Source organism: Vicugna pacos, chromosome 3 (assembly GCF_048564905.1).
Source record: "Vicugna pacos chromosome 3, VicPac4, whole genome shotgun sequence".
Classification (NCBI taxonomy): domain Eukaryota; kingdom Metazoa; phylum Chordata; class Mammalia; order Artiodactyla; family Camelidae; genus Vicugna; species Vicugna pacos.
The window spans coordinates 118,407,856-118,431,995 of record NC_132989.1 but is presented as its reverse complement, the minus strand read 5'-3'; the positions used below and the strand labels follow the sequence as shown (position 1 = coordinate 118,431,995).

The window sequence follows — 24,140 nt, the reverse complement described above, 5'->3', positions numbered from 1 at the left end:
AAGGAGCCGATTCACTCAGAGCCTTTTAGGGCCTGGAAGGCGTAAGTTTTCTGAAAAGCCCCGAAGGTGTGTCAGGTGGAAGCAACCAAAAAACACACTAAGTCCCAGCTGAAAACGGGCCCTGAGCTCGGCGGCTACCGAGACGCAACGCGGCCGGCCTGACGCCGACGTCTGAGGCGCGCGCCTGCTCTGGGTTGTGTCTCATTTCTAAAAGTGGTCCGAGATGCCTGCAGTAAAGACATATCCCAAAAGGGTGACACATTATGCAAATAAGCTCAGGGACGTGGGAGGCAGAAGCCAACGCACCAGCACCGAGGTTCACTGCAGGCACCGGGGAGTGGGCCCAAATCGGGAGGAAAAAAAGAGACAGGATGTAGGACCCACTCATTCAACTAACCTTTAAACTCCGCTCCGTCCTGGGCTCAGGGCCCGCGACGTGGCTGGGGACCAGAAGGACTCATTTATCTGCCATTCATCCTCCAGTCTCCCCGTTTCCCCGAAGCAAATCTGACTTGGCTTAACCACATGGACGACTTACGGTGGGGACTCTAGAATTGTATGCAGTAGATCAGGGATGGTGTAGTTTCCCTGAAATTTTAGAACAGGTGAGCCTCACCGCCTTGGCCTCGGAAGACCCCCAGGGCTGCGCCCCTGAGCACGTGGCTGTGAGGGAGGGGCGCCTGCGGTGCATCTCACTTTTCCGTGGAACGCACACACAGATGTTGGAGAACGCTCTGTCTCTGTTTAGGACTTAAAGCACAATTTGTGTAATTAAAGGAGTTTTAAAAGACCTGGTGGAAAGCGTGGACTCTGGGTGGTAATGACCGGCCCATGCAGACTCATGGGTGGCAGCAGGCTTCGCTCTGGTGGGGTGTGGGCGGTGGGGCGGGCGGGGCATGAGCGCGGCGGGGCGCGTGGGAAGGCTCGGCACTGCCACCCAAGTTTGCGATGAACCTCAAGTTGCTCTAAAACATAAAGTCTACTCGAATGTAAAAAGCAGCGACAGGGTTTCTCAACCCGAGACGCCCCATACCGTGAGCTCGGGCCTGACGTCCAGCCCTCCCCAGACGGCCTGCCCTGCATCGCCCCTACCCGGCCCTGCTCTCAGCCACTGAACCTCAGATCTTTCCCTCACGTGTCAAAATAAACGCAGCCCCTCAGTCACAGAGCACCCCCACCCCCCGCTGCCCGCAGACTTCACAGGCGTCCGCGCCTTTCGTCTCCACGAGAGAAAAGAAGGCTGTGATCTCCATGCAGCCACGCTCCCACTTACCTGATCTGTAATGTAATTAATAGATGGCTGTGCAGAGACCAAGGTGCTTTCAAAGAGAAGGAGGCAGCTTCGTGTGAAACTTGCTCCTTTGAATCTGTCCAGGCCTTTATCAAAGCCCGTGTGATAATTTCATGTAAATCCTGGTGTTCCGAATCCGTATCTTTTAACCTGTATGTACCATTTTTTAACACACTGCATTTCAAAGACACCGAAGGCTGGTCTAATTTGTATTCCAGAATTAGGTTATATGCGGCAAGCAGCACGTCATCCTGATTTCTTAAAATTAAGATAGAAACTCATTACAAAGATATTCATGGAGGTCTCACAGAGACATCTCAAAAGGGCTGTGACGGGGGAAGCCACGTTCTCAAGTTGAAGTCTTCTGGTTTCCTGCAGGCAGAGCCCGCTGCTGAGACTTGAATTTAGAAACTGCCTTGGCAGGACCTGGCGGCCCTGAAGCTCCCTGGCTGCCCCACCACGAGCGCCAACAGTCACAGCTCATCACCATCTGAACCCCCAGTGTGTTTGTTCACGGACTCTCCTTTGTTTAATTTGAGCACATAAAACACTCACAGATTTTATTTCATAAATATTACTGCTCCTCCCATGGGTGCATCTCAGGAGCTGTCCTGATTATGCATTTGCTGCTGGCACTGCATTTTGACACCCTTAAATGGGAGCCAGAGGGGCCCTTACCCTGACGCTTCTTCTAAGAGAGGAAGCCAAGACGAGGTTCGAGAGGGAGCTACACAGCCCCGCACAGCCTTCCATCCCCGTGCGGCTGATGGCCACGGTGGCCGAGTGGGAGGCACAGACTCCAGTTATCCTCTTCCTGACTTGCAGGTGGGTGGGAGCGAGGGGTCAGGAATACTCACTCGTGCTCCATGTGTGAGGGTCCCTGGCAGCTGTGTTGGTGACTTTCCAACATCAGACATTTGTGCTCTCAGTTCTGGAGCCAAAATCCAAAATCAAGGTGTCATAGGATTGTTCTCCCCTCAAAGCCTCCAGGGGAGGGTCCCTCCTGCCTCTTCCAGCTCCAGGAGGCCCCGGGCGCCCCCGGGCTTGTGGCTACATCCCTCCAGCCTCTGCCTCTGTGTTCATGGCCTGCCCTGAGTGTCTGAGACTTGAACCTCCCTCTGACTCGCTCTTACAAGGATACCTGTCATTGGATTTAGGAATAACCTAAGTCCAAGATGATTTGCATGGCACTAGGATTCATCCCCCACCCTAGTCTGCCAGCCACAGTTAATTAAGGTGAAACATGGCAAAGAGTAATTCGAGTAAGGAAATGAGCAGGACACATACAATTTGCCTAGAGCATTCGGAAATCTCCACCTGGCCTTCCGGTCCCCATTTTGGAGACAGTTCTCTGGGGGCCATGGAGAGGATGAGGAGATGGGCGCTCACAGTGTGAGTGGGGGAAGGGGTGGGGCGGATAGGAAGCCAGCCCTGGGACAAGGCAGTGGGAGGCCTCGGTGTGGCCGGCAGAGACGGGGCGGTGCTAACCGTGTTTGCCGTGTGCTCACCTGTTCCAGAATCGCACCTGCAGAGCAAAGCCGGGCTCTGTGCTCCCCGCCGAGGACAGTCACCTGGGCCATGGGGGCCTCTGAAAGCGCCCAAGAGGCAGGAGGCCTGCTCCCGGGATGTTTTCTGAGAACCACCAGTTTCCCTGTATTTTTTTAACCTTTTTTTTAATTTGTATTTTTTGATTTATTTATTTCTTTGAGACAATTTAACTTTTGGTGGGAGAGGTAATCAGGTTTGTTTATTTATTTATTTAGGAGGTATTGGGGATTGTACCCAGAACTTCCTGCGTGCTAAACACACTGAGCTATGGCCGCCCCACTTCCCCGCATTTTTAAGCAGACACATGGGAGCCCCGGCGGGGAAGGAGAGAGTGTCCTCCTGCTGGCTTGGCTGGCGGCTGGACTCGCGCTTGGCTGGGGTCGCACCTGCCTGCGTGGTCCGCTCACTTCAGGAGACAGTGGGGCTGCCAAGGGGGCCGAGGACACTCCCGCTCCTGGGGGACCGAGGGTTTCCTTTTCTCCTGAGCCCAGGGCCACCCAGACCCCAGGACGTTGGCTCCCCAAGTTCCAGCCTCCCTCTCACACCCACGTTTTGCTGCTCTAACGAGAATCCCCTCGGACAGGCTGCACTGCTCCCATCCAGCGACACCCGCCACCTGCAGGGGATGCCACAGGCATTCTGGCCGCTTTCGGAAAGGCCACAGCTGGTGGCCGACTCCCCGCTGCCCACCCTGGACCTGGGAGTGAGGGGTGCCCACTGGCTACACACCTAGAAATTCGATCTTTAACATCATAACATTCTGTCCTCAGAGATAGTCTCCATTTCATAGATTAATGGTCCAACATGAAAAGAATGGTCGTTTTCCAGGTTGGCATACTTTACATTACGTTAGAATCTAGACTTTTAAAAATCTCTCTATTCTCCTAGCAGGGGCCGTGCGCCTTCTGAAGTCCGTGCCCGTGTTCCTGAGCGCACCACCTCCTCTGAACGCGGCCGGCTTGGTTGTGGCCCATGGGACTCTGGAAGGGCCTCCCCCGCCACGTCCCTTTTCCGCAAAGGCCCAAGGATGCGGGATGCCCCCAAGCCGGGAGGGCTGGGAGGGGGTGTCCTGGTGGGTGCTGTTTCCGCCGAGAGAGGTGAAGTCTTTCCAAGCTCTTAGCTCATCAGCGGGCGTTCAGTGAGCTCTCAGCCCAGAACATACAGTTGGTAACCTGCTGCATTCTGATAAAAGACCCTTTGTGTGAAAGATAAATGTAAGTGGAGATTATTCATTTTCAAGAAGGCTTTTTCACAGTCCGGTCTTAGCTGTCTGCATGAGAGGTAGATGCGCTGTTTGACAGTGGAAACAGCGCGATGTCCACCGGCAGTGGTGAAGGCAGGGACCCTAGGCGGGCACTTTCCTTCCAGCCCCAAGGACACAGGCATGGCCCCCAGGGGTCTGATTGCTCCTCAGTCTCCCTGTTCAAAAAGACAAGGATCTGGGGGCCAGAGATGGGGCCCAACCTTTAGACGGGGGTCGCTCCCCGCTCCCCTTTCCCGGCGTGAGGACCATCCACCTGCATCCATCACATCCATCATGCTGTGGCAGAGGGGGAGGGACCGTGCAGACGTGGGTGGGAGCCCCGCTGTCCCCTGTAACAGCCAGACTTTGGGAGGGAGCTCAGCATCCGTGAGTGTCGGGCACGCCCGCCCACCTGAGCACCAGACGGGGGACCAGAGGACTGAGCAGCGGGGCCACTCTCAGCACAGCCACTGGGACACCGCAGGCGTCTGACGGATGTTGGCTCCCTGCTGCATTTCGCTGTCCTTGTGGCGGAGGAGGGGGTCCTAAGAGGCCTTCATAAGGACTCTTCCATGTGCCAGCACATGGTCTGTGCCTTGGCAAAATCCTGGCAGTCCTCTGGAGCCTTCCCCAAGGCCTGGACTTCTAAGGAGGGCACCAGCCAGTCACTCAGCCTGGCTTCAGGAAGTTGTCTCCGCCTGTGATGGATCCTGTCTTCTCCCCTCGCACCTGTCTTTCTGGGGGAACAGTGCCTTCAGGACCATTTGTCACTGTGAGCCAGGCCTGCGGGGAGCCTGGGAAGTGAGGACTCAGCCTGGTCGGCCCCACCGAGGGGAGGTGAGCCCCGCGGCCTGGCCCTGGGCCGGTGGCTGTCAGCAGACACTTAGCTCTAATCGGAGCTTCCGTTCCGTTAGCCTCACTACTCAGCAGACGGAGGCCCACACGGCAGCTCCTGCTCCGTCCCGGGAGCAGGAGGGGAGGCTGCCCCGGTAGGCGTAGACCGGGGCTCCCTAAGAATTGCTCTGGGCGGCTCAGAACTCAGAAACCCACGGAAGCTCCCAATGGAACTTGGTGAGGAAGCAGAAGTGGAAGTGAGGGGAGTGGGGGCTAAGTCGGGGTTGCGGGCAGGGGCATCCCCCTGGATTGTGCCAGCCTCTCCTTCATGTACCCGGAGCTGGGCTGGCCGGTGGGCACCTGCGGGCACCTCCCTTCCTGCTCTGGGCTCCAGGTGTGCCCGAGCTTCCGGTCTTTGGGGCATTTTTACCTTTCAGGAGCTGATGCTGCCCTGACTTGAGGACAACCTGATCTTGTGCCACTTGGAGCAGTAACAGTCCCTCTGCCAGGAAGTCAGCGAGAACAGAAACAAACCTCCCCTATTCCGAAGGCCCGGCACAGACGCGGCTGCTTTGGTTGGGAGACAACCAAGCTCCCGTGCCAGGAAAGGCTGAGAGGTGCGCTCCCGTCCTGCCTGGGGGCAGCCTCACCGGCGGGGCTGGCCCTGCGGGCAGGGGTGCTGGATGGGAGTGGGGAGGAGGGCAGGGACAGAGGCGATGCCTTCCACTTCTGTTGAATTAATACTCATTTTGACAGCAATTTATAACGCATTTTGGGGACATTCAAACAATTCCAACTAAACATGAAAGCCTTGCATTGCTGTTCTGGGGATGAAAACTGAAAAGCTTTGCTACTTTTGCACAAAGTCATTATATTTTTATGACTTCAGTTAACATTTGGGGCATAAAATCCAGTCAATAATGGGTAAAAGCAGAGTCATTTGCTCAAAAATGTTTTATGAGCATCGTTTTTGGAATGGTTGAGCTTTCCACCAGCCTCCTCCCCTCCGCTGACATGGCAGCCTGTGTCCTTCACAGCTCTGCCTGCTCACGGCCTCCCCCTTCCTGACTGCGCGGGGGCGCGGCTGATCCGGCCCAGCTCGCGCTGCGTCAGGATGGCGCCCGCAGCCACCGTGTCTCGGAAGGACGCGGTTGTATTCCAAGCTCAGCCTGCTCCGGTTGGTGCTGACATCAAAGTGCAAATGTCACAGCCTCCCTGAAGGCTCCGGGCCTGCAGACCCATCATGGTTTCATTCTTGAGTCAAGAATGGCAAGTTCCCTGCTCTTTGGTTCTTGTGGGTCCTCCCTTCCCCAGGAGGCCATGAGAAACCCTACCCTCCAGCCCCTGTCTCAGTAATGACCGGGCACGCGGGGACATCCCCCAGAGGTGCTGGGGCACCTCCAGGACCAGGGGTTGGCAGACGGTCAGGATGCCCCTAGATGTCAACTCCAGGGGCCAGCGCTCAGGGAGGGGTGTCCCAGGTGTCCCGTCCGGCCCATCGTGGACAAGAGGGAGCCGACTTCTTACAGCAACCCTGCCGGCCATGCAAGCCCATCTTAGAGGTGGGCAGACTGAGGGAAAGAGCTAAGGGGCCTGCCCCAAGTCAAGCAGTCAGCAGGTGGCAGGCAAGTGTCCCCGCCAGGCTGATCCAGTGTCGAGCCGACTGCACTCCCAGGGGCCGTCCGACCCATGTCAGCTCCACTTCAATCTCGTCTGACAAGGCAGCTGGGCTCCAAGGTCCCTGGGGGGAGGCTCCAAAGTAGGGTGCCCACTCCGCTCCCCCAAGGTGCGTCCGACTGCACCCCAGACCGGTCAGGACATCCAGGGTGGGTAGCACCCTGAACCGGGTGTGTGGGGACAGGCTTCAAAGCAACGTGTGTCGTGCCCCCACCTTGACTTGAAAATCACTCCTCAAGCAGGCTCAGCGTTCAAATTGTAACTGCGGTTCTTTTTAGAGAGAAAGTAAAGCCAACCGCCATCATTTTGCTTCCCGCGTGGCCGTTTCCACACCAGGACCTGAGACGGCAGCACACTCCAGCATTTCGATATTCGGAACTTCCTCGGAAAGGCAGTGTCACGCCGTCCACGGCTAATACTGCCATCCCCCTACGTTCCCTTCCGAGTTGTTTATTATCACACCTGACAAATAGTTGCTGCTTCTTTCCTGCCGTTTCATTTCGGAAAAGTCCACCCTGAAATGGCTCCGTTAGGGAGGACCTGGACCACTGGGAGCGCTCGGTGACAGGCGCTCCGAGGAAGCCCCCGGAGTGACGAGCAAGTCAGCCTCTCCACCTGAGACTCTCAGCCCGAGACTCTCAGCCCCCTACTTCTTCGTCAGTGTCAGGCTTCCTGAGCGCTCTCCGACCCTGATTTTTCACTACTTTCACCTTAATTTGAGGTTTTCTGTAATGTATAGTCTTAGGGTGTTTCTCACCTAGAGTCGGCTTTTTTTTTTTAACCTTCACCAACAAAATCTTGTAGTTTTGGTCATTGATGATGACTAAGATGAAGTTTTGGGCAGAAAAAGTGGAAGATGGGGTGTGAAAACCAGTCCTTATGGAAACCACAGAAAATGACACAGGTCTTTTCGACCAGGTGTGACGGGGAGGCGTCGAAGGGGAAGGCCGTTTGCGCACTTTCCGGTGGACCCAGGTCTAGGCAGAGATGCCATCGATGAAAACCCCTTGCTTCCTGATAACGAAGCTCAGTTGCCTGTGTGTCACGTCGGGTAAGTCGATGGCCCGCCGTTCTGTGCACATATATGAACAGGGCCTAAAACGCAGCTCCCAAGCGGACTTTGCCCTGCGACAAGATACCTTGGTCAGTTTAGTCTGCGTCACTGACTGCCTTGTACAGCGGGACAAACGCAACGAAGGACTAAGTTAGAAGGAGGGGGTGGTTTTACCTGGGGAGCCAGGTGGGGTTTGACACCCTTCTTATAAACTCGGAATCAGAGACGGATAAGTCACACCTACGGTTCGCAAGTTGCCATGTAGAAATGGTGACTCCTGTGTTGTCCTGCCCCCTAACCCAGGCGAGGGACTCGCTTAGGACACAGATGGTGACAATGGACAGTGATCAAATCGTAAGCCCTTCTGAGGTGGCAGACGTCCACTTACCCTTTCATCATCTCCTCCAAGCTTCACAGAGGTTAATAAAAGAATAACCTCTTTTACAGACGAGACAACTGAGGCTCAGATCATTCACGCATCTTACTCAAGGTCTAGGTCTTGCTAAGCATACGGCAGGCCTGGAAGGTGCACCCAGGTGTGTTGGATGGAAAAATTTTTTCCATCACATTACACCTCTGACGAGACGTGCATAACCCGCTGTGAAATATTGCCTCTAATTATAAAAAATACAGGGGGCTTTGTATGTCGCGGGCCTGCATCTCACTCTTCATTAAATCCCAGTGGGAACTCGGTGATAAGAGTGATCAGCAACCCGGTCACCCAACCAGTCAAGACAGTGTCACCAAATTCCAGAGTCGGGAGAAGGACACTAAAAGTGTTGAAAAGCTATTCAGCACGTGCCTTTGACGGCCTGCCTAACGGAGACGTCTGTGTTTGCGCATTTTTCATGGTCTTCATCTGAATCCAGATAGTAAATGCTGTGTCAAGATTTAGAGCCCGGGAAATAAGTCCATTACCGCTCTCAGGAGGTGCCACTTACATGCTTCTAAACCACGTCTGCTGAGATGGAACGGCCTTCTCGGGACATTTGGCCACATGGCTGCGGCACAGTCGTTACGGAACATGAAAGCGTGGGGCCGAAGCGAAGCCTGAGCTGCCTGAGTTCTCTGGGCAGCGTGGCCACCACACACAGGACCTGCCGCAGCGCTGCCCGTGCCCAGGGCTGCAGGACCATCGGGCCCAGCGCGGCGGCCCTCCAGACCCCTTGGGTCCTGGGTACAGGCTGCTAATTCAGTTCACGACAGTAGCGTTTCTGTGAGACGAAGGCCCCGTGTCATGCCTGATTTGATGAGTGTGGTGGGGTGACTCCCTGCCACCCCATGTCACCCCTTGCGGGGAACACTGACAAAGAAATGTGAGCCTCCATCAAAGCCCCACCACACGCTGGGAAGAGGAGCCCTCCCCAGGCCCTGCTCCCGCTCCTTCGTCCCTGTCTCCCTCGGTCCCTCCTCGCTGGGCGGCCCTCCGCCCTGCTCCGCACCTGCGGTTGCGTCAGCATCCGGGCTTCCCGTGGGCGGTGGGGTCAGAAAGTGCTCCCGGCTCCAAGGTAAAGGAAATGAATTATTTTTTTTAAATAGTTATGATACCCATAAATCAGAGCTTTATTTATTTCTTGGTGAATTCAATGTAAGAATTCACTTTTTTAGAATCCCTTTTCAACTGAATTTTACTCTTTTGACGATGAAAATGTGTCCAGGTCAAAAGTTAAAATCACACGCCAGGGAATTCTTAAATCTCGGCCTCTTCCTTATGTCTCTCCGCCCACCCTACCTGTCTCCTGTGCGCCATCCATTCCCACTGGTTTTAGGGTCTCTTTCTTAGGCTTCTTTTGGCAAAAATAAGCACGTATACAGAGACATTCATTTCTATAGTATCCTCTTCTTTAAAAAAGTAACATTCTTCCTCCAATTTTTTTAAATTTTATTTTTTAATTGAACTGTAGTTGATTTAAAATGTTAGTTTCAGGTGTACAGCAAAGCGATTCAGTTATACATATACATACATGCATATGTATTTTTTCATACTCTTTTTCATCAGAGGCTGTTATAAGAAACTGTGTCAGCTCAGCTCTCCTCCCAGAGCGCTTTTCCTAAACCTCAGCCTCAGTGTTTAGGGGGAAATACGGTAAAACAGTGAACATTGAAACATCACATTTCCTTAATTCTAAGGTGCTGAGGACTGCAGTATGCGCCAGTAACTTAGTAACGGCTGTTCTGGAATTCACCGATGTTTGATGCAACAGTACTTCCCGGATGACTTCAGAAATGCTGTTGAAAAGCACACCAACCCCAGGAAATCTGGTGAGTTTAGGAAACACTGGCTTAAATTAGGTGAGCGCGTCTTTCCTGCAGAACGACCCGAAGCCTGTGCGCGCTCAGCGTCACTGCCGTTTCTGCGAGGACGGCCAGCAGTTTGTCAGACTCACGTCAGCAGGCGTGGGATGCTCCTGGAGATCGGTTACTCCATCAGCAGTCCCGGCCGGGTCCCTGCCTGTCCCGTGTCTGCTGCTTGTGAGCTGCTGCACCCCAGGAGCGGGCGTCCGAGCCTCCAACAGCCGAATCCCAGCTCTCTTCTCTGCTGGGAAAGCTGTTGGGTTCCTCGGTTTCCTTAGGGAACCTCCGGCGCAAACTGGCCATGAGGGAGATTCAGCATCGTGCAGCCACTCAGGTGCCCCTCCGGTGCCAAGCCTGGGCAGGGGATTGCGCCTCATGTTCTCCTGCCTCCAGGCTCCTGTGTCCCCGTCTCCTCTCAGGACCTCCTCTGCCGATGGGCTTCCAGCATCCAGGGCTCTCCCAGCCCTGCCCCTGAGTTCTTCCACGTCCTGTTTCTGGGACTTCCTGAAGAGTCTAAAAGTCCTCAAAGGTGGAGCCACCACTGCAGGCGACGCCCACAGCGAAGCAGTTTCCTGGTGTTGCACTCTCACGCCGTGGGGACGCACATCGCAGGTGCACACGCACAGGCTCGTGGAGGGGTTATTAGGGACATGGGAGCTACTGACTGATGCATTCATCCAGCAAATCTTCACCAAACATCTTCTCTGTGCCAGGATTCTTCAAGGCTCAGAGACTCGACATGGACCCAATAGAATGGGCATCTTATGTTCCAGTGGTAGGAAGCAATCAGGACGTTCACGTGAAACACAAAGGGTATTGGCAGGTGCAAAGGAGAAAACGGAAGTTGGGCAGGAGGGGTGGGGAGAGCGGGGGGGAGGAGCCTCCCCATCCCCGCCATCGCAGTGCAAACCGAGACCGTGCTGGGGACAGGGCTTCCTGCACGGCCTGGGGGCCGGAGGGGCCTCACAGAACAGCAGGCGACCAAGCCCTGCAGGTGGGACCCTCCACGCTCTGAGACCCCTTTTGCACAACTTCCCTGGGGTGGGGGGAGTCAGGCGGGATATGGGGATCTGGATCGGGATGAGCTGGGGCCCCCTAGCTGGGTGCGGTGAATGCAATGTGGCCGGTGAACAGGGCGTCGTGTAGTGACTCAGTTAGTCGGCAGGTGCTGGACCCCGGCGAGGCCCCCGCGCCGTTAGGGGAGTGAGGATCTTAGCCCGAGGGACCAGCTCGCAGCCCGGGTGCTGCTGGGGTCCCCCTGGCAGGCGGGTCTGAAGTGTGGGGTGCCAGACATCCTTGCTCGTCCTTGTGCACAGTTGTGAGTGGCAGGGATTCAGGTCTTCTCCACGCTCGTTCTGAACAGCAACTCTTGCCCCTCCTGGAATGTTCTTTCACATGAAGCAGTTTCCACTGTGAATGCAGGATACTTTTTCTTCTTTCTCTCTCTTTCTTTTTAAAAGTGAAAATGAACCAAAGCAGAATTTACCAGAATTCATTTGTGGAGCACAGACTCGTTGCGTCACCACGGGCAGCAAGCACACCTGCGTGTGACACACGTGGTTACAGATTCCAAACACCAGGGACAAAAGCCAGATTCAAATCAGCCGTGCGACATCATCTATCTCTTCTCTCTGTAGAAAGATGTTAGTAAATCACTGTCATAAGAAGCAGCAATAAAAATGTGGAGAAGCAGTGTCGGCAGCTGACTAATACAATCTGCTACCGTCTTGGATTTTGTGGTCTATGTGGTCTGCAAATTTTTTCAATGTGTAATTTGTTTCATGTTCTTATTCTAAATAAACATCCACTTTTGTGCCTAACTTTTTGGGTAATTTTGTATTCTTCTCTTTAAAAAGCCTCTGTTTCTCTCCCCTCCCCCACCCCGTGTGAGCTCTGTCCCCAGAAACTGGCTCTGTCCCCGCGGGCAGGGGTCCAGGGCTGAGCTCTCCAGAGACAGGGAAGCAAGTGCGGAGCGCGGACTGCCAGGCAGGGGGCTGCCGAGTGAATGGACGGTGCACGCAGCCTGAGGGAGCCCTGGTCGCGATTCGGGCTTCCACTAGAGAGAAGTGGGGTCCCTGGGGGCACTGGATCAGAGGGTTATCTTGGTCACACTCACACTTTCTGGGTTGATTGCAGCTGCCGTAGGAGCCTAGGGTTCCACAGGCTGCACCCACAGGTGTTCAGATTGGTGCAGAGTTACTGGAACATCTCCCCACCCCCCAAGCCAGGGGGACCTAGACCATATTTGATAGCAATATGGAAACGACTTTGAAACGCCTTTCTCCGGGAAAGTAGACGCAGATTTGGCCGAAAGACAACCAGAAGGCAGCATCAATGCTCCCAAATTGGCGAGGAAGCGTTGCCCACCCCCCGCCAGGCTCCGGGACCCTCCTAGATGCTGACCCGGGGCGGGGATCACAGCATCCGCTCAGGACTGAAGGGGCAGCGCCTTCCGCCATGAATGCATGCGCATGGAACTGAATGTGTGCTGCCTGACGTCCAGGCAGTCTTGGGACCCCGTACACTTTTGTTCCAAATTAAAGTTTTGACTTGGTTTTGAGATAATTGTGGAATGACCTGTGCTAGTGGGAAATAATACAGAGACAGCCTCCGTGCCTGGTTTCCCTCAACGATGAACTTCTCGCAAAACCATAGTATAAAATCACAGCAGACATCCACGTTGCTATAACCCTGGTCCTGTCCAATTAAAAGAGTGCATTTTGCTTACACTCTTGTGTCTTCGTTTACCTGTCTGGTATTACCACTGTGCAAATCCAGGTGTGGACCTCCCTGACCAGGATGTTCCCACTCCGTCCCCCCCCCCGGACTCCACAGGATGCGCTGCCCTCTCCCGGCCACACCACTCCCTCCTGCCCCACCCTCCTTCACCCCTGGAAGCCAGCAGTCTGCTCCCGATTTCCAGAATTCTCAAAGAATGTTATCTAAATGGATGCGCACATTTCGTAACCTTTGGGGTCTGGCTTTCCTCACTCAGCATGAATCCCCTGGGATTCTCCCAGGCTGGCGCGTGTGTTGGCAGCTCACTCTTTTTCATTCTGGGTAACGTCCCACGGGGTGAGTGGGCGAGGCATTTTCTAAAACCTGTTTCTCGTCATCACGTCCCTGAGAAAAGATTCAAAGGGCGGATCCCCAGCACGTCCTGAGGGGCTTCAAGGTCCCTGGGGTAAATGAACACCATTGCAGGAGCTGTTACTGATGTGGCCGTGCAGCTGGTGGGGCTCACGTAGAAAGTGAAGGGAACCCCACACAACCCAGCCAGCGCCCCAGCCAGCGAGGGCGTCACCGGGAGGGGTGGGGGCCGCTCCAGCTGCTGGCCATTTGGGCTCCTGGGGCTGACTCGGGGCGGATGATCCTGGGGAGGCGGCCCTGGGCTCCCCTGGGGACCAGGCAGCGGTCCTGCCGCTCCCACAGCTCAGGAAGGCCAGGATGCCGTGCTCCCTGCAGAGCACGAGGCACACTGTGTGGAACGGGAGGCCCCGGCGGGCCTGGGGGGCAGGGCCTCCCCGAGCGGCGTGTGAGCCTGGGGTAACGTCCTGCCGGTTTACCCCGCTGCAGTGGGGACAGCACCCTCCACGCTCAGAGAATAAATCGGTTAAGTTTGCCGAGTGCTTTGAAAACGCCAAGAGCTGTAAAATGCCCACGGGGCGAGAAGCCCCCTGTGCTCGAGAAGGAAGCCGAGCAGAGGGGGCGGTGGTGTGTGGTTTGCATGGTAAATTTCATGACTGCTTTTGGAAATTATGCCTTCTTATTTATACGTCTTGTCAAATAAACAAATTGAATGGAATCACCAGAAGGCCCTAAATACTGTCTTTATTGCCTAGAACTGTCTTTAGAGAGACCTTGCTAGAGGACTGCGGAGCCTTCAGATGGGGCAGCCTGGGAGGAAAAGGGACGCGGGGTCCAATTCCTGTGATTGTCACGAGCATCTGTTTATTTGCTCAGGGAGGTGAGGGGGGGACCATCTCATTTAGACTTATTAAAGCGTCCAAAAGTATAACACTCTTCAAAAGGGTCACTGTAAATATGCCACTTACTGTATTTCATAGAGTTTATGGGAAAGGAAATTGAAATTGACTAAAAATAGAATTGAATCTTGTCCAAACAATATTGGATACACCACATAAGTGTTGTTGTTATTACACCTAACAGAAGATATTCCGAGCACATTTTTGTAAAACTTTAGTTTGTTTTCATAAATTTGGGACATTCCTGCGACTCTTAGTTTTCTTAGAATTATCAGCCAGCGTGACAGTATCTTAAAAAATGAAAATAAAAGGTTCATTTGTGGCAGGGTTGCCCCCTCCTCTGGTCCGTTCCTCTCTGGTCACTGGCACAGCTCCTGAGATCTCGGGGGACCTGGCCGGGTCAAGGCGTCAGAGGAAAACTCCTGGCTGGTCTGCCTGCATCCTGAGTCTGGGAACAGAAATAGTCCCGACTCTTGAAACCCCTTACCCCAGTTTACAGAGCAGACGTGTGCCCTGGGGGCCCCACTGCTGCCTTGAGACTAGGAGGGTGGTGACTTCCAGGAAGGAGAGAGAGGCTGAGAGACTCGCAGAGATGTGGTCCTGGCACCGTCACGGTCACGCTTCAGATTCCACTACAGGAGGAGAGTTAAGCCTCCTTCTGTTGAAGGTGCTCTTTGCAGGGTTTTGTTACCGGCTGCCAAATGCATTATCTGTGGTTTCCTCACCCACTGGGACAACTGGGGGGAAGAAGAACACTCAGGAATTGTTCTGTAACAGCACAGCTGAACCTCAGAGCGGAGACGTTCTAGGGAGCCCAAACCCCCCCTGGTGCTTGCAGCCGGACAGGTGAGTGGAAGGGGGAGGGATGTGGCTCACACATGTGCTTCCAAGGTGATGCCGAAAACCTGAGCATCAGCCCCGCCGTGGCTGAGAACAGCCCTTTGCAGGGCGGCTCGGCTCTGCTTTCTTAGTAGGTATCAAAGGGACCTGGTTTTCTTTGTAGGGCTCTCCGCCACGTAGCGCCCTCTGACAGGAGCACTGCAGGCTCCGTAGCAGGACACACCTCCTCCAAGGTGCTTGGTGTGCTGACGTAAATTAGCTCACTTTCTGTTACTTGAAGATGTGCACAAATCAAACAGGTATAAACCCTGTACACTTGCCATGATATATACACAACTGAAAATTAGACGCAAGAACAGATTACTGTCAGTCACATTTAAGTTGATAACATCAAATGATGCTGTTTGGTTTAAATTAAGTTGCTGCTCTCCGTGTGAATACCGTTTAGACCTCCAGGGCTCTGTTTCCTTTGCGTTAAGCATACTCTGGGTTACGTGGTGACAAAACTCCTCATCGCTGTCTTCTCCCTTGAAGCACGGAGACATAGCCCTTCGGTCACTGCGGTGTCAGATGGACCTGGCTTGGCACAAAAGAATGACTTGTTAATAAATTCCAATTCATTATTTCTTATTAGCGGGCTACAACCAAGGTCAGTTCATCCATAAAGCAGAGCTCCTGTAGGTCCTTACGCTTTTAATTGTCATTAAAGCTAAAATGCAAAACTAAAAACATCTTGCAACGGGACAGACGCGTGGGTTTCCGAGAGAGTGTGTTGAGTCCTCCTGGTCTGGAGGACATGCTTCTCAGGAAATAATAAACTGTTGCGGGGAGGGTATAGCTCGGTGGTAGAGCGTGTGCTTAGCATGCATGAGGTCCTGGGTTTGATCCCCAGCAGCTCCATTAAAATAAATAAATAAACCTAAAAAACAAACAAACAAAAAAGAAACAATAAACTTTCTGGAGCCTTTGAGTCAGAGCATCTAACGACCAGCTTTTCTGAAGAGTATGCAGCTGTGAACTCGAGTTGGTTGAGATGTCCTTGTGGGGATGTACTTTTAGGACATTGATAGGGAGGTGGCTTAAGAATATTGTATTATGACATATCAGTGGCGTTAAGTTCCCTTGCTTGGTCAGCTCTCCAAGTTTGCTGAGTCAGGGATGATTCAGTGATAATTCATCACCGAGCATCTCCTCACAAACAAATACAACTTTTTTTTTTTTAAATAAATGGGAACATTGAAACACAGGTCAAATTCAACTGTTTTTAATCTTCCGTTCAAAGAAATCTTACTGTCCTCAAAATATTCAATTGAATATATCATGCAATGTTATGGTTTGAAATTTTAAAAAAAAAGTGAAAGGGCACTTGGGGAAAAAAATAAAATCCCTCTTTGACTCTCACAGGCTGGACATCATTCCTTGTCCAACAAGCGATGTTACTTGGTTTCGTGTGTCATCTGAGGAATTTGTTTTTTAACGTACAATCCTGTTCAAATGCTTTTGCACACGTGGTGATGCGCTGCTGGTGCAGACCAAGCACGGTTTTGCATCTCTGTGTTCTCACTTTTTTTAAGCTCCTATGTAACTGTGTGCCCTCATGTCGATATAGGAACCATATATTCATAAATGTAAACTGTGCAGTTTAAATGCTCTCGTCTCGGGTAATAATGTTGATGCTCACCATCCCAGGATCATCTCAGTTATTCTCAGTAGATTCCTAAACATGACTTGATGTGGGTTTGGGACTTAAGAACAGGACCCCCTGGAAACTGGGAAACCAGTGATTATCAGAGGAGTCTGAACACTTCTCCCACCCATGCTTGTCCAAAGAGTCACTTGTTTGGTGTGATTCTGGACCTTCATGCGAGGAGGACAAACGGAATCTGGACAAGGTTGCCCCGAGCCACAGCCCGCAGCTCCGCGGCAGCTCCCTGGGGACAGGGGAGGGGGAGACATAGTGCCCTCCCAGCCCCACCTGCAAATGCGTTTCTCCTGTCCGTTGCTCCCTGTCTTAAACATGCTGTTTGTCTCACTTTCTGTTTTTTTTTTTTTTAATTGAAGTATAGTCGGTTATACTGCGTCAATTTCTGGTGTGTCACTTTCTGAATTGCTGGTTTAATTTGGTTCATTTGTCGGGTCTAACCCAGTGAAGGTTCCCAGTCTCCCCTACAGAGAAAGCCGGTCCCTGGGGTAGGCTGCTGGGGCCTGCCCTTCCTCTCCATCTCAGTCCTGTCCTCCCCCTGGGGTCATTCTGCTCTGCTCTGCCCCGTAGGGTTTCAAACACACCCAGCCTCTCCACCTGCTCTGTTGGTGCTGGCCTCCCCACCCCCACCTCTCTGCAGGGCTCATCCCCGCCCCCTCATCCTTCCTCAAACACCACCTTCTCTGGGAAGTCTGCCCAGACCACCCTCCTCCCACCAGCTTGTCCTGACCGTCTCAGCTTCTCTTATATTTTTGCACTGCACACAGAGATGATTTGCTCATCTGTATGCTTATTTTTTGCGGCATGACCTCTCCCACCCAGAATGCACCCCCCCTGGAGAGAGGGACTGGGGAGCCTTGCTAACCCTGTTCCCTGATGGACCCCACGTACCTTAAGGACAAACGTCTTTGCCAAATGACCATGCACATGGGAGGGTGTCTGGGCAAGAGGACAGTGGCCAGTGCACCCGACAGAGGCCGGAGCTGACGGGGTCCCCCTGCCTGCACAGCCCCCCTTCCCCAGGTGAGTGACGACGGGGTACCCCGGGCCTCTTGCTCCCCTTCTGCCAGGTCTCCTCTCAACCTCACTGTTGTAAATTATAAAACAATCTCTTAGCGGGAGAGACCATAAAACCAGGACTGTTGTCTTCAGACAGGAAGGAGGTTCTGGAGCGGCAGAGGGAAGCCGTGTGACTGAGGACAGGGCGTCCTCGCACTGCGTGCGGAACCTCACCTGCTTGAAGGTGGCGTCTGCACATGTCACTCCTGAGCTGTTAGAAGTTTCCTCTTTGTTAAATTATTTAGAGCTTCGGGGGGCTGCCAGTCAGGACGGGATGAAAGCTGGGTATTCCTTTCTTGGTCCCGTTGATCTGCTGCTAACATGTTTTCAGTAACAAAATATCTTCTGGAAGCACAGTTTCAATAGAAAAAAATTAGCATTTGTTCAGATTAATTCCGTTGCGTGTGGTTCACCCCAGATGGAGCAAGAGTTAGACTTTCGTCCTGGTCACCGTGAAAGAAAATTCTCCCAGAATGGACTCAAGGCTCACATGCGTCTTCTTTCTCTGCTGTTTCCTTGTTTGTCTCACGCCCATTTAAGGTGAAATGCGCTTCCTAGTACGTCGATGACTGTATAATTAATTTGAGGTTAGAATTATTAGGAAAGTCATTAGGAACCTTTAAACAGCTTGTAACGATCTTGGGAAAGCATTTACGGGTAAATCTTGTCTTAGCGTTATCTTGTCTTTTGAACCTGTGACTTCAGGACGAAGAAATAAGCCCAACGGAACACCGCTGACGGCGCCGCAGGGAGCCGAGGGCGCACACCCCGTCGGCCGTGACGAGCTGCTCTTTCTGAGGCTGATGGTGCAGCCCTGTGTGTAGTGCTTTCCTAACCAGAATTTCTCAGTGTTGGGGATTCCTGTGGTGCTAGGATCTGGTGGCTTACTCTACATTCCCAGCTCGTTCTGAGCAGAGACTCTGCAGGTTGCTCAGCCACCTTCCACGAGAGCTCCGTCTGAGGGAGGATGCCAGGAGTTACTGTGTGCGGAAGGCTAACGATGGCCTTGGCCTGGGCTAAGCTCTTTCCATAGAGCATCTCACTTCATTCCCACAACAGTAAAAGAACTTGGGTGTTATTACCAAGGGTTTAGAGACGGGAAATAAAGGCTGAAATAGACCAACGCAGACCCAGGACCCACCGTTACTCAACAGACGAGACCTAAAATTAGAGCTGTCTGATGCAAAAAGGCTTCATTCTAAACGCCACATGCTCGGCCTAGAAGCCAGAGGCAGCGGGGCTGATGGCGATGGGGCGTTGGTTAACTACACGCCCGCTACAGAGGACGCCGCAAGGCAAGCTGGGAGGAGATGATTATAATAACTTCCATTTTTGGATGAGAAGGCAGAGGCTCAGAGACGCTGAGGGATGTCGTCCGGCTCAGGCAGCTAGTGTGCGACCCTGCGGGACCCGAGCCCAGAGCTGCCCTGCGTCTCCTTCTGCAGGTGCTCCACGTCCTCCCTGAGACCCCCGGCCCCACACTGAGGTTCTAACTCTTGAGTGTGATGAGGGCAGAGCTCACTGGTAGGGCACATGTTTGGTGTGCACGAGGTCCTGGGTTCAGTGCCCAGTGCCTCTGTTAAAGGGAAAGAATTAAAATTTAGGGGGAGGGTATATCTCAAGTGGTAGAGGGCAGGCTTAGTGTGTGTGAGGTCCTGGGTTCAGTCCCCAGCACTTACTCTAAGAATAAATCAAACAAGTAAACCTTTTTGCCCACCCCCACAAAAACAAACAAACAAAAACAGCTAACTCATGAATGTGATGCCTTTGTCTCTAAACCACAAAATGCACTCAGCACCTCCCGTGTGCAGGGGAGGCAGGCAAGGAGTTACAGAGCTGATAAGCACATCCATCTCCTTGAGGGGGACCACGCCCTGGGGACCCCTTTCCTCACTGTGCTTCGATGTTAGGTTCCCAAGCGGCAGAACAGACTCACCACCACACATCAGATGCCCCACTCAGAGGCCCAGCAGGCTGCCGAGCGCTGGGCGGTCCCTTCGGAGCAGCCGCTGCCCCGGGGCTGCAGGCCCAGCCTCCGTCCACCCTCCGCACAGTGGCCCCCGAAGGCCCTCCAGCCAGGAGGTGTGAGAGCTGAGTGCCGGGCAGCGGAGACCAGCTCACTGGTGGATCTGAGCTCGCTCTCCTCTGAATTGGGAAGTCAATAAATATATTTATGTTTCAGGAGCCCAAGATCATGGCTGTCAGGCTGTCGGAGGCAGGCGGCCGTTGTGTGGAACCTGTGAGTTTCTCTGAGACTCGGATGCTTTTCTTGGGTTTTCAGTGACCACCGGCTCCACCTGACTGGGAGAGAAGGGGACGCCGTGCTCCACGTGGAAGCAGCTCAGTGTCCCGGCGCAGTTTGGAGGGAGACCGCTCGCATCTGTCTTTCTCTCTGCAGCACCTGCCTCCAGGGACATTTCTTCTCTGGTGGGGAAACACCTCCTTTCCACTGTCCTGGCCCCTCTTCCCTCCCCTGCCCTGGATACATCCCTTCTTGACTTCCTCGCAGCCTCAGAGCCACAGCAGTGGCTGCAGCCAAGACAGAGGAGATGGGAACCTGCCGAGTCCTTCTCCCTGTGATGTCTGCAGCCTCTCAGAGCCTCTCCTCCCGACTCAGAGACGATGTATCACTACCTAATCCTAGATTACTGTCTGCTCCACACTAGATTCGCCCACCAGGCCAGTGACCGACCGTCTCCCAGAATCTGCCTATGGGCCTGTCCGAGTGGCCGGCTGGGCTGCGGGGCCCCAGACAGCCTGGGAGCAGCTGCCCCTTACATCTTCCCCAAGTGCCCATCGCAGGGTTGTCCTCAGCCTTGGCCATTTCTCAGTCTTGTGTCCACATAGCTCTTCCAAGTCCACTCACATTAGCACGGGCTGCCGTGGGGTGGCTGAAACAATAGGAATTTATTTCTCACACTTCTGGAGGCTGGACATCCAAGGTCAAGGTTCCAGCCTATCGGGGTTCTGGTGGGAGCTCTCCTCCTGGCCTGTGTTCTCTCTGTGCGCTCAACTACCTCTCCTCCGTGCATGTGCTTGGAGTGAGAGAGATAGACAGACAGACAGAGAGGGAGAGTCCTCTGGTGTCTCCTCTTGTAAAGACGCTGGTCGTGCTGAGACCCTGCCCTTATGACCTCATTTAACCTTAATTACATCCTCAGAGGCCTCATCTCCAAGTACAGCCCCGCTGCTGGGGGTTCGGACTTCAGCATATGAATTCCGCAGGGGCCACAATCCAGCCCGCAACCAGGCCCAGGACTGTGGGGGTAAGACCGAAGGGCTTGGGAGGGGTCCAGACAGATCTGGCCGGGAGCTGTCTTGGCAGAGTTATGGATTCATTCCGAGTGGGGAGAAGACTGGAAGCAGTGATGCCTGCGTGACACTGACAGGGGTACAAGCGTGAACAGCCCCCGTGGGGAGGGCTCTTCCTCCAGCAGAGGAGTGACACCTGTCACCTGGGTGCTGACCACAGGAGCTGAATGGGTGGGCAGGACACTTCTGGGGGTCAGACAAAATCTATGAGCTATAGACCTAAAGTCCTGACCCGTGGACCACACACGCCTCCTTCCTGTCCTTCCAAATGGGCCTGGAGTCCAGCAGGTCCAAAGGCATCCTTCTACAAATTTAACTTGAGAAGAAAATTCAACAGGTGTGCAAGGGCGTACGTGCAGGCAGGCCTTCGAGTGAAGAGCCGAGTTCCTTACAGGGTTACGAGAGCCACATTCTGGCTGAAGCACCACGCTTGGGGGTGAAGTCCACAGGGCAGTCATTTTGCCATCCAGTCCATCCGTGCCCTCTACGCACCACCGCCCAGTGCTCGAACAGCCATTCACCCATTCTGGGCACTCAAAAATGTTTGTCCAGTGAATGAATGAATGTATCATATAACACATGCTTGCATTATTTCATAATATACTATGATAAACAAAATCAGAACCAAATTTCTTTCATTAAATTGAGGTCTAGTTGATTCACAATATTATATTAGTTTCAAGTGTACAACATAGTGATTTGCTAGTTTTATAGATCGTACTCCATCTGAAGTCATTGCAGAGCAATGGCTAGCTTTCCCGTTGCTGTTCCATTTATCCTTGATGATTGCTGATTTCATCTCTTACTCTCATACCGCTAACTGGTCCCTCCCTTTCTCTCTGGTAACAACTAATGTGTTCTCTATATGAGCGTGTTTCTGTTTTGTTATATTTATTCTTTTTTTTTTTTAGATTTCACTTATAAATGATAACGTGGAGTGTTTGCCTTCCCCTGTCTGACCTATTTCAATAAGCATGTGCACTCCAGGTTCGTTCATGTTGTTGCAAATGGCAACATTTTACTAGTTTTTAAACATAAATATTGTGTATTTCATTGTATACATATCTATATATCTATCACATCTTCTTTATCCATCCATCTGTTGACGGACACTTAGATTCTCCCGTATCTTGGCTTCTATGATGCTTCTACAAACATTGGAATGCGTGTATCTTTTCAAACTAGTGTTCTCATTTTCTTTGGATTATATACACAGGAGTGGAACTGATGGATCATAGGTTCTATTTTTAGTCTTTTGTGAAACCTACATACTTTTTCCCACAGTGGCTGCACCAATTCACATTCCCACCAAAAGTGTACAAAAATTCCCTTTTCTCCACATCCTCACCAACATTGGTTATTTGTGTTCTTTTTGATGATGGCCATTTTGGCACGTGTGAAGTGATATCTCACTGTAGTTTTGATTTGCATTTCTCTGATGATTAGTGATGTTGAGCATCTCTTCATGTGCCTGTTGGCATCTATATGTCTTCTTTGGAAAAATGTCTATACAGGTCTTCTGCCAAATTTTTAATTGGGTTGTTCAGGAATTTTTTTTTTGATGTTAAGTTGTACGAGCTTTTCATAAATTTTAGATATTAACCCCGTATCAGTCATATCGGCTGCAAGTATTTCTCTCCATTCAATAGCTTTCCTTTTTGTTTTGTCGATGGTTTCCTTGGTTGTGCTAAAGCTTTTAAGTTTAATTAGGTCCCATTTGTTTATTTTTGCTTTTCTTTTTTTTTTTTTGCCTTAGAAAACAGATACAAAAAAAATGTTGCCGTGAGTTTTGTTAAAGAGTGTTGTGCCTGTGTTTTCTTCTAGGAGTTTTATGGTCTTCAGTCTTACATTTAGGTCTTTAATCTATTTTGAATTTGTTTTTGCATATGGTGTTAGAGAATGTTCTAATTTTAATCTTTTTGCAGGTAGCTGTCCAGTTTTCCCAGCATCACTTACTAAAGAGACTGTCTTCTCCATTGTATATTCTGGCCTCTATGTTGCAGAGTAATTGACCATAAGTGCATAAACTTTTCCTGAGCTCTTCATTCTGTTCCATTGATCTACGTGTCTGTTTTCTTGCCAGTATCATACTTCTTTTCATGAGCAAAAGGAAAATTTTATTTAAAAAATTACTAATTAAAAAAAAATTGAAGTACATACTGTTTTGATTACTGTAGCTTTGTAGTGTAGTCTGAAGTCAGGGATCATGGTACTTCCAGATCTGTTTTTTCTTCTCAGGGTTTTTGGCTATTTGTGGTCTTTTGTGCTTCCATACACATTTTAAAATTATTTAATCTAGTTCTGTGAAAAATGCCATTAGTATTTTGATAGGGACTGCACTGAATTTGTAGGTGGCCTTGGATAGTATGGTTATTTAAGCAATTTCCAATCCATGAAAATTGTGTATCTTTCCATTTGTTTATATGATCTTGAGTTTTTTTCATCAGTGTCTTATAGTTTTCCACATACAGGTCTTTAAACTCCTTAAGTAGGTTTATTCCTAGGTATTTTATTATTTTTGATGCAATGGTAAATGGGATTGTTTCCTTTATTTCTCATTCTGATAGTTCATTGTTAGTGTATAGAAATGCAATAGATTTCTGTGTGTTAATTTTTTATACTGCAACTTTACCAAACTCACTGATGAGCTCTAGGAGGTTCTTGACTGTGTCCTTAGGATTTTTTATGTATAGCATCATGTCATCAGCAAACAGTGACAGTTTTACTTCTTCTTTTCCAATTTGGTTATCTTTTCCCTTTCTTTTTGCTGTGACTAGAACTTATAAAATGTTGAATAAAAGTGGTAAGAAGGGACATCTTTGTCTTACTCTGATCTTAGAGGAAATGCTTTCAGCTTTTCACCATTAATTATGATGTTAGCCATGGGCTTGTCATATATGACCTTTATTATGTTGAGGTATATTCTCTCTATGCCCACTTTCTGGAGAGTTTTATCATAAATGGATGTTGAATTTTGTCAAAAGTTTTTCTGCATCTATTGAAATAATCATATATTTTTTATTCTTCAACTTGTCTTTCCTTCTCTGTTTCTATTTTCCATTCACGATCTTTTCATTCATTCAACCAGTCAATCTATCTGTTCAAGTATCTGTGAACCATGAAGTTCTTAGTTGGCTCATTCTCAAAAATGACTACAGGAAACAGGACCCCTGCAATCAAATGACCAATTTTATTGATGGCACAAATATTTTCAATGGGACAAATATTCAAGATACCCACTGAATTCATGTTTTCTCGTGGGATGGAATTGCATGGAAGATTATTCACAGTAAGTTTTT

General features: G+C 51.3%; 1 long non-coding RNA gene across 1 annotated transcript; it reads left to right on the top strand.

Moving 5' to 3' along the window:
- The first annotated feature begins 2,719 nt into the window (after positions 1-2,719).
- LOC140690093 (uncharacterized) lies at positions 2,720-11,750 on the top strand. Its single transcript, XR_012065276.1, has 3 exons — positions 2,720-5,533; positions 7,512-7,644; positions 9,778-11,750. It is a non-coding gene; the product is annotated as an uncharacterized lncRNA (long non-coding RNA).
- The last annotated feature ends 12,390 nt before the right edge of the window (positions 11,751-24,140 follow it).